Source organism: Neovison vison, chromosome 8, assembly GCF_020171115.1.
Source record: "Neovison vison isolate M4711 chromosome 8, ASM_NN_V1, whole genome shotgun sequence".
NCBI lineage: Eukaryota > Metazoa > Chordata > Mammalia > Carnivora > Mustelidae > Neogale > Neogale vison.
Genome location: NC_058098.1, coordinates 96,946,209 through 96,962,594, shown reverse-complemented (window position 1 = coordinate 96,962,594; position 16,386 = coordinate 96,946,209). Strand labels below are relative to the sequence as shown.

At 35.8% G+C, this 16,386-nt stretch overlaps 1 protein-coding gene across 1 annotated transcript in view; it reads left to right on the top strand.

Moving 5' to 3' along the window:
• LRRTM4 (leucine rich repeat transmembrane neuronal 4) overlaps positions 1 to 16,386 on the top strand; it is a 702,546-nt gene that overhangs the window by 530,876 nt on the left and 155,284 nt on the right. The window lies entirely within an intron of this gene.

Genomic DNA, 16,386 nt, shown 5'->3' with positions numbered 1-16,386 from the left:
ATTTAATTTAATTTTTTTCACTTGGGAAAGGCTTGGAAATTGCTTCACCTCAGAATGTATATGTCAGTTCTGGACTGATAGAGGCAGCTGTTATATGTATGTCCCCAAATACTTAATAGACCAGATGACAGTCTTTATCAGAAAGAACCCTATGGTTCATCTCCCCCTCCATTTTCCCCAAACCTCTTCATCTCTCCATCTCCCCATGAACCATGAGAGACTATGGACTCTGAAAAACAATCTGAGCGTTTTGAAGGGGGCGGGGGTGGGAGGTTGGGTGAGCCTGGTGGTGGGTATTATGGAGGGCACGGATTGCATGGAGCCCTGGGTGTCGTGCATAAATAATGAATTCTGGTACACTGAAAAGAAATTTAAAACATAAAAAATTATAAAATTTAAAAAAAAAAAGAAAGAAAGAAAAGACCCTATGATACTCCTGGACTATTAACAATATACTTGGAGTCCAAGAGATGATACAAAGATTTCACTATCCCGCTGTGGCTGCTTCTTTTTTTTTGTTTTGTTTTGTTTTGTTATTTTTTTTTTCTTTGTGGAATCTGAATTTTATTTTATTTTATTTTATTTTCCCAATTTATTTATTTTCAGAAAAACATTATTCATTATTTTTTCACCACACCCAGTGCTCCATGCAAGCCGTGCCCTCTATAATACCCACCACCTGGTACCCCAACCTCCCACCCCCGCCACTTCAAACCCCTCAGATTGTTTTTCAGAGTCCATAGTCTCTCATGGTTCACCTCCCCTTCCAATTTACCCAAATTCCCTTCTCCTCTCTAACGCCCCTTGTCCTCCATGCTATTTGTTATGCTTCACAAATAAGTGAAACCATATGATAATTGACTCTCTCTGCTTGACTTATTTCACTCAGCATAATCTCTTCCAGTCCTGTCCATGTTGCTACAAAAGTTGGGTATTCATCCTTTCTGATGGAGGCATAATACTCCATGGCTGCTTCTTATTCTTAGCTGATGTAGCTTAACATGGGCACTGAAATTCCCTCCCGCTGTCTTTGTTCAGCATGTCTTATCCACTCCACTTAGCTTCATCCTTCCATCCCACTGTCAGTCTCCTATTTCATAATGGCCACTCCTCAGATCTCAGGTTCTGGCTCAAGCCCTGATCCCTCCAATTTGCAAGTCTCACGTCATCACGACAGTTCATTCTTTAGCTTAAACATATATCTAGGACAAAACAAAACAAAAAACATAGTTTTCTTATTGACCTGGTTTGTGTGACTTTATTTTAGTGCATTATTTTGCTCAAAGACTGCATTCCTACTAAGAGTGAGGCTAGAAAAGTGACAATAGGAATCGAAAACAGAAATGTTATTTATCTCTTCCCTTGTTAAAGGACATTTGGGTCAATTCCAAGTTTTCTTGTATATAATTTCTTGAATAATAATCTCTTCTTTCTCCTATTGCATAATAGAAATGTGTTATCCTCATAGTGGCTGTGGTACAAATAATTTTATATAGCAAACATGCCAAAGGGAAGTTTAAACAACAGTTGATGCAAACAGAACCCCTGAACTTAATCCATAAACACTGAAAGATCTATAAAGATAACTTTGCCATGTAGCATAACAAACTATTGAATGTTAAATTCTCTGTTGCTCCTTTTCATTCCCCGGATATTTCTTTGTTGGGAGTCTCTGTGATACAGGCTGGATTCCCAATATTGTAAGACTAATTTCGGACCAGAAATACAGACTTTAAAAAAATAGGAAGAAGACGTGATAAAAATAAGAACTGTTATGGTATAGGTTGATAAAATGTGATAATTTAGCATTTTCTATTTGCTTTCTTTGTTAAATGTACTTTTTCAGATTCAACATTATAAAAAGACTAATGTCTTTCAAAAATGTTTCCATAATAGTATTCCTGCTTATATATAACCAGGATCAATTACAGAACAGCAATCTAAGATTTTTACTAAAAAAAAAAAAATCATGTAGCTTTTAAATCTAAACTTGTCCAAACAACTTGTTTAAACAAGAGGGAAAATGTTGGAGAAAAATTCTGTTACTCAAAATGTAGTATCTCATTTTATTCAGTGGAGCTAATTATGCTCTAGTTCATTAATTCACATATGTGTCAAATCACATCTCCCAAAATGCAGCAACAAACAATAAAAAGCAGTTATGAAGACGCTCATTCTAATGAAATTGTATGATCCGTAATCAGTAAAATTGTTCTAAAAGAATCATAACTTGAGATAGAATTTTTATAATAATTTATGTTCTTTTATCTTTGAAATTAAGAAATGTCGTAATAGTTATATCACAGTTTTTTTAAAAAAATCAGTATGATACTCTTTGCCAGCTGCTTAACTTTGCCAGACAGTTACTGCCAAATGAAGGATTTTTGATTAGGCTAAAACATCAAGACTAATCTTTGTACTCTCTCTGGATTTGCTAATTAGATGGTCTTAGAACTGAGGAATGTTAGGGGAAAAAAAAATATCAAAGCTGTTGAAATGAACTGATGACATGCAGCCACAAAGTCAATAGAAATATTCTTTACCAGAAATTATCTTATAAAATAATGCAAATTTGGAGAAAAGGCTCATTATTGACTATTTTAAAAGTACTCATGAGAAGTATTAATTGAATTGCTCATGAGAATATTAATTAAAGCCAGTTAAAAGCTCCCAAATGTTAAACAAAATCAATGTTTCCCCACTCCTTTATTGTTTATAACTGATACTTTGAGTCAGTGACTTACTGTATAAGTGCTATTAAGAGTTGTGTATTTTTAAGATGGGATTGGGAGGGAGACAAACCATAAGTGACTCTTAATCTCATAAAGCAAACTGAGGGTTGCTGGGGGGAGGGGGTTGGGAGAAGGGGGGTGGGATTATGGACATTGGGGAGGGTATGTGCTTTGGTGAGTGCTGTGCAGTGTGTAACCTGGTGATTCACAGACCTGTACCCCGGGGATAAAAATATATTATATGTTTATAAAAAATAAAAAATCTAAAATTTAAAAAAAGAAAAGAAAAGAAAAAGAAAAAAAAAGAGTTGTGTATTTTTAAAAAATATGTAGTGAAAAAACCCAAAACAAACAAACAAAAAAAAAACAAAGAAAAGCCACTTGATAAAAATAAAATCCTCCTTTCTTCTTGCGTAATGCCTAAATTGAAGTAAGAGTATCATTTGATACGTAAGCAAATTTAAAACAATAATAGTTCCATCCAGAGATCAGAAATACATGATCACCACACTGTTTCTGGTGACACTTTTTCCATCATACCAACGTAAAAGAAAGCAGTTTTAAAAGTATTGCTCTTAGTGACTTTTGCTAGAACTTTCTAGAAACTCAATTTTCCCTCCTCTTGTCTTATAACTAAAAGACTGAGATTTTGATCTGCACCAGTTGATCATTTTCATGACTAATTTTGTGTGTGATAGTTATAGCGAAGGCTTTTAAGTTAGCATTTGGTCCATAAACAAGGAGCGTCATTCACAATGAGTGCAGTGTGAAATTTTCCTCTTGGAGTTGAGCAATGCAGTCACTATACCAAACACTGTTTCTAGAAATTGCTTTTCAATCTCAAGAATATGCTTCTTAAAGTTCTTCTGTGGCTTGGTCTGTCATTGACACCATAGATATACAGATAAGATGGTGTGTTTTCATATGTACTTAATTGCATCTTTGAATGGAAATTTGTCAGTAAGAGAGATGATGTGACCACAGATTTTTTTCATATACAGAGTGCAGCTTGACCTGATAGAAGCAATTGTCCATTACCTAAGTTCAGGTTTCTATTTACTCAGTGCTATTTTTATCTTTTGTTTTTCCTGGTCTTGAATGCTAGTAAGTGCGTATTGAGACAATTCTCATTGGCTACATTATTCGTACTCTCATATTCTTTCCTGCCTTTGAAGAAATGATATTAAATTCAGGAAGTTTGGTAACCAACATATTTAAGTAAAGTTTATATCTAGAGCCATTTAGTTTTTTTTTTTTTTTTTAACTCTTGATAATATGGAATTGAGAAGGACAAATCCCCAACTACTTTTCAGAATTTTATTTTGGTTATAAATATAGATTTTTATAGGATTATAAAATTAGACTAATCAATAGCTTAATGTATCTTTCATTTTTCCCGTATGAGTAAATGACCATAGGATTCTTTCATGCAAGCATTCAATCAACAGTTAGCAAGCATATGCTAACACCACATCTCACCTGTATTTTCTGGTGGGAGCAGTGTGTGCTGACACCAGCTTGCACCCACTTACAGGACCTGATTCTGGACATCTCTTTCCAATCCTATACTCAGTGACCACATACTGATACCTTGAAATAAGCTGTGGTTGGAATATTTGCACTCCGTAATTTGAAAACTGCTACAAATCAGGGGTGTTTTTGCATAGAGAAGTGGTGGTTAAACACTTGCCAACACACCACTTGGAATAACTGTATGGGATGTCTTGAAATAACTATATGAGAAAGGTACACTAATACAAATTTTACAGATAAGACATCTAAATTTCAAAAGTATTAGTTGGCTAGTCCCACTCATATACACAATCAGATCAAAAAGCAAGTCTCAAAAAGTCTACCTCAAGTGCTTTTTCACCCTTCATCACAGTAGCTAATTTGTATTACTAAAAAATTAATTCCAATATTATTCATCTCTGTGATAAAGTTATCCAGGTGTGTGTATGTGTGCATGTGTATACACTCTGTGTTATTATATTTAACATAATTAAATTTTGGAGACACTCCCAATGGAATTCTAAGTGACAAGTACAGAAGTCCAAGTTTATTTAACTCGTTGTGAGATTTTTCTGCAAAGTAGAGCTCTCTATTTCTATTTAATGTAGAATCTTGCTTTGAGAACTGGATTCCTGATGTAAAGCGAGCACTGGTAAACAAAGTGAATGTTATTGACGTCTTACCCACTGACTTGAAGACATTATTTCTCAACATAGGAGTACCTGTGTAGGGAAGATTATGACCAATATATTTTAGATTTCTACCTTTAATACTGGTATAGAGTAGGGAAGGAAAGCATGTTAATTTGAAATGAAGAGCTAAATTTTTCATCAACTTTTCCAAAAATGTCATGGCTGCCTCTAAACCTAGTATTTCTGGGTGCACTAATAAATACCCAGCAGGGATAATTCATTGATTCTGACACTAATACTGTGCTCAGAAATTTCTTCCTCTTTATTTATTTAAATCATCAGTCTCTGACCCAGTCTACATCAAATAACGGAAGACGGGTCTATCTGGCACCTTTCAATCAATATAATGGATACTGCTAGTACACCGAGAGATCAAATCCTTCATGTCGTTATTATCCTGCGTGTCATTATTTCAAAGCATGATATCCTAGAAGGAATGCAATTATTAATACCAGAGGCTAGTTTTAGTAATAAATTCTAAAAAAATTAATAAGCATTCCTCTTTTATATACCTCAATCCTATTTATCTTCTTTTAATTACTCCAGGTAGTTAATATTCAAAATTTGATTCTTACTGCAGCACTAGAAAAATTTCCCAGCCTCTTTAGGTAAGAATCTATTTGTGTGATAGTGGGAGGATAAAAAGAATACGTATTTTCAGACACAGGAAAACAATGTTAATATGTGGTTATTGGCAGTATATACAATAGTGGAATGGAATAACATACAACTCTATTGTTAGAGAAAACATCTCTCTGATAATTTAATGATTACTCTGATATAAGATTCAGATGAAAGTAATGGATGGTATTTCATGAATTTTTAAAATCTGTTTTTCAGGGCCACCTGGGTGCTTCACTTGGTTAAGCATCTGATTCTCAATTTCAGCTCAGGTCGTGATCTTAGGGTTGTCTGGCTCGATGCTTAATGGGCAGGCTGTTTGAGTTCCTTTCCATCTCTCTCTGTCCCTTCCCTGCTCATGCTCGCTCTCTCTCTCTCTCAGAATAAATAAGTGAATCTTTAAGAATGCATTTTTCAGATATATTTTTGGTCTTTTATCATAAATTGGCTTATTGTTGCATTCAGTGTTATTTATCTTGTTGCCTAAGGCTTACACCTCAAAAATTTTGATTTGAGGAACTAAAAAATATGCAAGTATCTCAAATTATTTTTCTATACAGACTTCAACTGAATTTGTGATGTTCTATCATTTGAAATTAATTTATTTAAGATAAACATTTTCCTATCTTTATGTATGTGTATATACACATATATGTATCTATATATGTACAAAGTATACACACACACACACACACACATATACTATTATTTGTGTATAGGGATGTGTGTGTCTGTCTGTCTGTCTGTCTGAATTTCTTTTCCTCAAAAGGCAAACACTCCAGGGGACTAATTCAGTGAGTCACTGACACATTACTACGAATTAACGTCCTCCACCACCACCACTCTTGGAAATAACTTATAGCATCCCTCTCTGATAGAAGAAGTGACAATTTACAGGAAGGAAAAAAGCCAGAAGAAGAAAGTTGTTGGACTAAAAACAAACAAGCTATTTTAGAGTTGCCAATGGCAAGTTCTGCTTGTATCTGTCTGATACAGATTCTAGAGGGCTGTCAGAAAATGATTTAGTCTTTCAGACCTGGTAGTGAACTTTGATGAGAATCTAGAAGACAGCTTTCTATTTATAAGTGGGACAACTGAGGTCCAAGTACAGACTGAATACAAAAGAAGAATGTGGTCCCTCTTCCTTTTAAGGATACCCCTTGCACAGGTTTCTTCTACTCACATTCCTTTGCCACAGTTTAGTACAACTGGCTGTGATAAAGCCAGGGAAATATCCTTATTATGGGTGGAAATGTGTCCAGGTACATGTTGGAAATTCTATTACTAATGGGGAAAAAAGGGGAGGGGTTAGGGTTATCATTGAGAGATGATGCCTATCTCTCAACAACTGATACTTTGACTACCCAAATAATGGTAGGATCCCTTTTCTTATATATGAACGTTCTTGCCCCTTGCTAAGGAAAATAGCCTCAAAGTTATAGTCAGTTCATGTGTTCAAGTAAAAGTCCAATTACTTGGGATGTGGTCGCATTCAGATGTGATATCCCATGACTCTGAGTCATGGCTTTGACACCTGTCTCTGCCTCACCTAATATATAGTGTGAAAGAGGAGCAGTCAATATAAGCACAATAAAATTCACTTTGAATGAGGGGGAAGCGGGGATGACACATAAATTTCTGTGATTGTTGTGATCAATTCTCAGGTTAAAAAAACTGAAGCCAAATATCTTATTGAGGCTTTTTTTTTTTTTTTTGAGATTTAAGACCTTATTCTTTCATTACTAGCCTCTCTGCTCTGCTCTCAACCTAATTAAAACCGCCTTGATATTGAAATTATCTGTTGGAATTTTGAGTGATCTACTATCACAACTCTCACTCAATAGTTCTGATTCATTTGGGTAGGATAAGTAAGAGTAAGGTATAGGTATCAAAGTGCCAGTTTTCTAGATGTGACTGGAAAATTTAGCTTGAAGGAAGTGCTTTGAACCTGAGGTCCAAATGAGGTTTTTATACTTTTGTCCTTTAAATCAAGTCCTTACAAACCATCTGCAGAGACAGTTGGATCTTTAGAGAACATGTATACCTCGTCAGTCATTTGGATTTTGTCCATCCAACTCAGAGAGCAAGGAGGAATTGTCCTGGTCAGTAGGACAGCTGGGAGGCATTAGATGACAGGGGTGCTGGAGAGAGAGCGAGCCAGAGAGTAATGAATGAAAGAGGGAGAAAGAAAGAGACTAGGGAGAAAGATACAGAGAGGGAAAATGCATGAGGACAAGTTATGGGCACACATCAGGAAAACTTATCCCATAATCTTGAATCAAAAAAGGCATTGTGAAGGGGAATATCAAAGACAGTAAGAAGTACAACACAAGGCCACACAAGGAATTGTAGGGAGAGTAAGGAAATGGTTTTCTCTACCCTGTGTTTCTTCATTTTATTACAGTAGATGATTTTTGACATAATGTTGATATTATTGCTCATATGATCAATGCATGCCTATATTTCTCCTAAAAAATGTCCAGAATGTAAACAAGCACTTCTGTTTAATAGTTTTCTTATTTATTTGGTGGATATTGGAGTATCACTAATTTGATAAAGAAGTTGAATATATATTTTACTTAATTTTTATTTCCAAAGAGTCTTTTCTCTTTCAGTTCTCTTTCTCTCTTCTCCTTCTCCCACCCCTCTCTCTTTCTGTCTCATTACTTTTATTCCATAATCCCATAACCTTCTGCTTACATAGAGAGGATATTGCCATAAAACAAAGTTGTGCAAATTCTTTAAGCAAAAATCTAATACCTTAAAATCAAATGGGTCTATGAGTGTCAAGCAATGATGATTGGAGTGGTATAAATATCCCTATTCATAGCTAGAATGAAAATCTTTCTTTTTGATATTAGAAATAATTTGGCTGCCATTAAGAAAATTTTAAGAAATAGAAAATTGTGATTTATTTTTAAATAACACTTTATAATGTATTAAGCATTCTCAATGTCCTCTCAGGTATTCATCATAGTACCTCTTACACAGCTCTATAACATAAATCATTATTTTATACACTAGGACACTAAGGACAGGAAAGACACATGACTTTGTCCAGTGTGGAAACCAATTCAGGCTTCTAAATCTGGCTCTCCAATTTCACATCCCTCTCTCTCTACTACAGCATGCTAAAGTCACTAGTGAAAAAGCACTCCATATGTCACACAACATGCCATAAGATTGTCCAACTATTTTGAAGAAAATCTCCTGGAGAAATCAATGACCAAGAGAGAATTGCAGAAAGCAGATGGTGTCATCAGCACACTTCTGGTGTGGCATCTGTGGTTACTTCTGTGCCTCTAGATTGGATTGTACTTACATCAAAAGAGCCAATATGTGCAAAAAGAAAGAAAATAATAATAAAATAAGAAAAAAAAAAAAAAACCTTTCAGGACAGGCACATTTGCTAATTACAGAACTGCTGATGGATATTAACCATACTATGTGGTGTGTATGGTGTGGTGTGGTGTTGTGAGTGTATGTGTGTGTCCTTGAGCATTAGCAGAGTCTTACCTAATGCTCAGTGAATGCTGTAAAGCTTGGAAGCCCAGAGGCCAAAGGGGCCCCAAGAGACTCACCTAGAAACCACAGTAATGGAGTTGCAGTGGTAACCCCCTACCTAATTACAGATGGTGCTCAAGGCAAAATCCCATTAAGACAAGTTTTATGGGTTTGTTGTGGATTGGCTGTTAGAAATTACACCATTAGTACACAGAGCCTGAAGTCGGAGCAGTACTGATCTCCAGTCACTACAGAGAGATAATAAATGGAAAAAAAATTAAACCCCCCCAAGCACCACACCCCAACTTAAACAGGATTCTATGTAAGAAAATATGCTATAAGTCAGCTAAAAAATTAAAAACAACTCTAATTGCAATTAACATATTTTTAGAGCTCTATTCCAAAACACACTCACCTATTTTTTTTTTTCATTATGAAAACAAGCTAAAAAGATAGAATATGTGAGGTGCCTATGATTTTCACTTTGAAGCAGCATGTTTTTCTAGTCAGGTCACTGACGCATGTCGCTGGACTCAGTCCTGATTTGGACTAGATCTGTGATGGATTTATGTGGAGGGAACATCAGGCAAATGTTGACTCTATTATGATGAAAGAAGGGTTTTGCCCCCTGGTGAATTATGCTGGACCACGTGTATAGCCCAAGACCTTAAATAGCTTGTTTAACTTAAGGTCAGGACTAGAAACATACGTACTCTCTCACTTTTCCTTAAGTCTGTTCTAGGACATTTAGGCTCTTTCACTGTAATGACAAAGGAAATCTCAAAGGAAAAACCAAAGTAGAGAAAGCCAAAACCTAGAGTAGAACAGGGCTAAAAATTCTCAATTAATGTTTCTTCTTCCTGAACTCAAGTCTGGTAGATCCACAAATATTTTCTGTAAATGTCCAAGTCACAAATGCAAATCCAGCTTTGTGGGCTGTAAGATCTTCCTTGCAACTTTTCAACTTTGCTCCTGCAGATGAAAGCATTCATAGACAATCTGAAAACAAATGGACATAGCCATATTTATTGTGGAATTGACTGGATGTGGCCTGTGGAGTCTATTTCTTTGTCCACCATCTAGACCTTCAATAAGTGGGCTGCTCATCCTGGCACAAGGGGGCTCTAGGACATCCCTCTCACCTGAAGAAACTGCAAGAAAAGCAAGGGAGGGAGGGACTAGTAACACATATTTCTGCAATCCAGAAAACAAAATAAGGGACCACTTTTCTCTTCCTTTCATTGTTATCCCTGACCCTACCTCTATAGTTTAATTTGTTTTTATTTCCTTGAAGCATTCAAAACTACTCTTCAGAGGCTGAGTTTGTAGGCTGTAGCTTTAGTCTGAATTTTATTTAAAATTAAATACAGTAACATAGAGTAATTCCCAAGAAATATATTTAATATGATTTTATATTAAAGAGGACTATACCACATTCTAAATTTTTGATAGTCCTTGCTTAAGTTTTTCATGGCGTAAGTCAAGAGGTGAAGAGAAGTTATCATGAATTAAGTAGGAACCTTGACAAGCATTTTTTATTCCTTGAACTGATTAAAGGTCATTCAGTTCGCTTACAAAAATCGAGAATCATTCAGTATTCTCGGCTATAGTTTTCTTTTCCTATTCACCTAAAGAGAGGGTAAGTTGGCTTCCTGACTACCTATCTCATCAGCACCAACAGCTTCATCCTATGCCCTGAAATTATTTAAGGCGCGACTGCCTTTAAAATTCATGAACCCATATTTGCCCTCAATGTTCCAGTCTTTGATCTTTCACCACTGATTGTTCTACATCATCAAAAATCCTCAAAGCTCCTCCGTGCATAGTGGTCAGGTCCACAGACACACTGCAGAATTTGATCTTGAAACCGCACAATTGAAAGACTACATCTCATCCCCCACTCGTGCACTTGTTTAAACATATTCATAACACTTCAGAATGGCTTTTGCTGTTATTCAGTAAATTATACATGATACCACTTTTAATGTTTTAAATGAGAGAACTGACAGTCAAAATAGAGAATTCCAATTAACACTGAATTTTTATTTTATCAATATTTTAAAGGATTTTAAGCATCAGATATGAGGTGTGATTCTAAAGTGTGACTTTAGTCACAAACCCAAACTTTCACATCCACATGGCTCCTGTCCTTCTATTTGATTCAACAAACATTTATTATGTGACTATTATATGTCTGATATCAAGCCATATAAAATTGGAAAGGCATATTCTCTAACTTCTAAGAGCATGAAACCTTGAAAGGCAGTTAGGGTATGTGTTTTATAAATTCAGCCAGTTCATTTGAGTCATTTCAGAGTAATTATTTTTCAAGGGCAAGACCTCTGAAGTAATAATTCATACAAAAAAATAAATCGTATGAGATTAGAGGAGTTACCTTCTTTTACCCACTGTGCCCCACTGCCTCCTGTCCCAACTGCTGAGAATCCTGCAAAGGGACGTCAGTGCTTTGAAGCTGAAACATTCTTGAGAAAGAGACCAAAACATTAGACTGAATTAGTAAACCGAGAAAGCCTAAGGCACAAACAGGAAGCTAAATGACATATGTTTATTTATTTGCTGCCTCTGTTAGTGTATTAATTAGGATTTCATTGGTTGCAAGGGGTGGAAACCCAAGTAAATTAGTGGAGAGAGAGCAGAGAAATATATTGACTCTTGAAATACATGACTGTTGAAAACCAAGCTATAAGGAAGGCGGTAACTCTGAAAATCTGCCGTCAAGACTTTTCTATTTTATCTTTTGTCTCTGTTTATCTATGGCATATGCTTCAGCATCACTCATGCTTGATCTATAGGAATCATGGCTGTCAAGAAGAACAAAGTTTTGTATCTTGCCATTTTTATAATAGAGAGACTTTTACAGATTTCTTAATCCCCTCAAGTTCTTAAAATCCCAGGGAAGGAATTTCATTGGCTCAGTTTTATACATTCACATCCCAAAGCAAATCGACTGTATTTATAAATATGGTAGTGCCTCAGGTGGTCATGGAGACATAACAAAAGAGGGCTTTCAGGAAAAGTGTGAGATAACCACAGACAAAGACATCTATAGAGATCCACTACAAACATATTAAAATGTAAATATTGCAAATGCTAATACCCATAAATGCAAATGAAAAATAGTTGCTGATTTGCCATTTGAATGGAGAAATAAATGAAACAGATGTAATATATTATGACTCTATTCATCATCTTGACACATTTTCATATGCCTTCTCTTTGGTTCTAGTGAAACTAGGAGGAAGTTTCATGTTGACATGAGTTTTTCTGAGGTAGGTTTTTGCGGATGTTAGGATAAGGAGCAGTGTGTGGGTGCAGTTGAAAGATAATTTCTTTTCCTGATGAAAGCACCGTTACCATCTTAGTTAAAATTCATGAAAATGTCAGTTGTAACTCGGGTCTCCTTTACTTCATCAGTTTGCTCTTCAATAATAGAGTGATGGGCTTCATTAGAAGGAGTGAGCCAGAGAATGCATGTGGTATATACAAAATTTGGGGGATCAAATATAGAGTGAATCTGTAGTAGTATTGATTGGCAATGGCATTGTTTAAAGAGTTTTTCTTTGTAAGATTATTGGTTAGTTTTATTTATTTTTAGAAAATGTGTATTTTTAAGATCTTGGATAATTTTTCATAAAAGTACTCTTAAATACATTTTATATCTTACTAAATCCTCTAAACACTCACTGAAGGGAGAAACTTAGACCCCAAAGGAGGAAGCAATTAGATTCTTCAGTTTATCAAAAGTGGAACTTAGGGAAAAATAAATTCATTTATGGTAATAATTCCTAAATGAAGTCTCAGACTCACCTATTGTTTCAAGGATAGAAGTTGAAAAAAATAACCTTGTGATAACTTGGTTTTATTTCTTAGACCTCACATAATATTTTTTACTTTAAGAAGATAATTTAAATATAAATATAACAACTACATTGAATGCTATTAGAAAGGAATTTTGTCTTTGTTGGATGCTTGCTTTATAAATATGTGAGAAAGGGTTTCTTTCAAATATATTCTGAGTACAGCCAATTCTAATATAAGATGATGTATGTATTCCCCCAGCTCACTGTGCTGTGTAGAATTGCACAGTAAAAGTCACAAGGCATATGGGGAAAATGAGGTTGGGTCACAACACTTAAGAACTTTATTAGTGACACTTTTAAGAAAAGATAAGAACCCAGTAAAAGGAAGCATCACACTTTCACACACAGTAAATGGTGAAGAAACATAGGAATATTGCCCCAACATGGCACTTGACCTTGAAAATGGCTGCAAATTCGGTTGTGGATATAGGTATCAGAAACTCTTTTAGTTTTTATTGCTGGCATACCAAATCACTACAAACTTAGTGGCTCGAAACAGCACCCATATTGTATCTTATGGTTCTATAGGCCAGATGTCTTGCACACCTCAACTGCATCCTCTGCTCAGAATCTCACAGGAAACATCAAGGCTGTCCTCGAGGCTACAATCTCAGTTAAAGCTCTGGTTTTCTTCTGAGCTCATTCAGGTTCTTAACAGAATAGACGTTGGGGAGGCAGAATGGAGGCCTCCACTCCCTCCGGCGGGACTGTGTCCTCCCTGGCCAGCAGGACAGCATCTCTAGCTTCTTTCATCTATGACCTTAAGATTCTCTTTATAAGGGCTCACCTGATTAACTAAGGCTCACCCAGAATAATCTACCTTAAATCAGTGAAAGTTAACTTAGCGATTAATTATGTCGATTAGGGAACTTAATTATATCTGTCAATTTTCTTCACCCTTACTATATAATACGTCATAATCATAGGAGAGATAACTTATCACCTCTGGAAGTGCTCCCACCCAAGAGCAGAGGATAATATGAGGACATGACTCATTGGAGGTCATCTTTGAATTCTGGCTAAGACAGAACAGTTGCTGTTTGTGAGTTATTGCGATGTGGTAGAGGTAGAGCTAATTGAGAATTGGATGGAAGGTTCTAACACAAGATGTGAACCAATGGGGCCCATAGCACACAAGTGAACTGAGGCAGCTGGTAGATGTTTGAGATGTGCATATGTGTGTGTTTTGTGTATTCCTACATGGTGGCTCTGTTCAGCTGGGTGTACTTTTTGGCATTCAGCTAACGTTTCTCACAGATGAAATCATGCATAAGCAAACACAAAATTTGTATTACGTTCAAATTGTTCCTTAATATATCAGTTGTGTTGGGACTAATGTGCATTTTTAAAACAAGCATTACAGCAGAATGAACTATACATATTTATCTTTCTATCACTTTCAATACTTAAAATAATGTTGGCATATAATGGAAGTTTTGTAATGCCTTTTAAATTGAATAGAATTGAAATAGACTCTGGAATTTGAGAGAGGTTCATGAATGGGCTTTATTTCAATCCATCAAGTCCTTGCTGAGTTGTGTTCATGGTTTCAAAGAGCCATAGAGGAAGAGAAGTGGGCTGCATATATGATCTATCTATATAATCATGTAGAACTCACAGAGAACAAAAGAGGAGAGATTCAGGAAATGATATTGTAAAGGCAGTGTGATATAGACTTGGATAGCTGAGTTCTAATTTGAAGATTACCATTATGATCTCCATTAGGTGTATTTTGTCTGGGTTCTAAAATATGTGTTTGGGACAAAGTGATTTTCTAAGAGAAAATGAGTTTCTGTAACAAAAATTTTCAGAAAGACATAAATAGGTGTGCCTCTATTTTTCACTTGTGCGATTTGGAAAACTGCCACTCAGGTAATTAAGGCTCCATATTATAGTGAAGAAATTCCAGCACATCTCCCCAAAAGAGCATCCTCATCAGAGAGATGACCAGGGGCCTAAGTGAAAACAGCCAGGTGTTAAAACAAGCTGTGTCAAAAATATTTGACATCCGTGCCATGGCAATATTAGGGATGCATCATGTAGACACGATCTCATGGAAATCTTTCAGGAATGTGGAAAAGGCAATAAAAAAACAATCCTCTTTGAAGATAAATGGTGGGTGGCCATCCTTAATTCAAGTTGCCCCTGTATTACCGCAGAAATAACTGAAGATGTGCAAAATAGCAGTATTCTCAGTTGTGAGATACAGAAAGAAAATACCATAAAAACAAGACAGATGTGAGAATTGTGTGCAGTGGGCTTTAACCAAAGGAAGTGTTAAGCTATAATTTAATAAATGCAACAGAAAAAGCTCTCCTTAAATATATGGGTTAAATGTGGCATGGAGAAGAAAAATTTTGTGTTAATTAGAAAAGAAAGTAGGAAAATAAAATAAATGCAGTGGCTAAGAGTAAATATGAAAAAGACAATCAATGAAATTTGAGTGCTAATGAATTCAAATGATGTTACACAATAAATTTCCTTTAAGTTTGGTAATGGCATTGTGGTTATGTTAAAAAACTTTTTCTTAAGGTTTTTATCTTTCAGAGACCCTGCTGATGCAATGACATTGGGGGCCTGGGGAACCATTGGGAGAAGTAGGTAGAGGAGTAGATGAAGATTTGCCTGTGTTGATAAGTGAGTGAAAGTCTTTGAGAGATTCAGTAATTTTTCCACTAATGTATGTGTTTTCATTCCTCCCTGACAAATAGAAAAATGAGTCCAGTAGCAATGAGTACACCCAGCACCCAGATCTTAGATTCTAATGCCATTCTCAATAAAAACACTCAGATGGACAATTCCATCTGGCACAGGAATATACACAGTGAACACGGAGCATCTTGTAGTGTCAGAAAGTAAAGAAGAGTTCAAAGGCCAAAACAAAGGGGCATGTCAGTGGGACACAGGAGCCAACAGGAAAGAAATAATTGCCAAAACTGGCACAATTAGGGCAACAAAATAAATAATATAACCTACAGTATAAAACTAATGGCCATGAGTCCACATGATATAAACAGAAGATCAGATAGATAAATAAATGGGGCAAGAGACAAGCCTCCTGCACAGAAGAATTCCAAATCATTTACAGATGTTAACTCTTCCAGTAGATGGAGCTGAATTTCCTAACCCTTGAATGTGGAGTATACTTAATGACTTGTTTTTACAGAATAGTGCACAAAAAAGGGGGTTGGAGTGGGGACAGTAAAAATAGTAGAGAAATATGCCAAGCAGCACTTCTGCCAGGTGACCAAGATTAGCATCATCTGTGGTAAGTCATCTTAATAGCATGTACACACTTGATATGATGTAATGGGAAGAACTTTGCCTTTGGTCTTCCCACCAAAACCTAAGGTTCCAGTCTAACCATAAAAAAACTATCAGACAAATCAAAACTGAACAACATTCTACAAAATATCTGACTAGGGAATCTCAAAACTGCCAAAT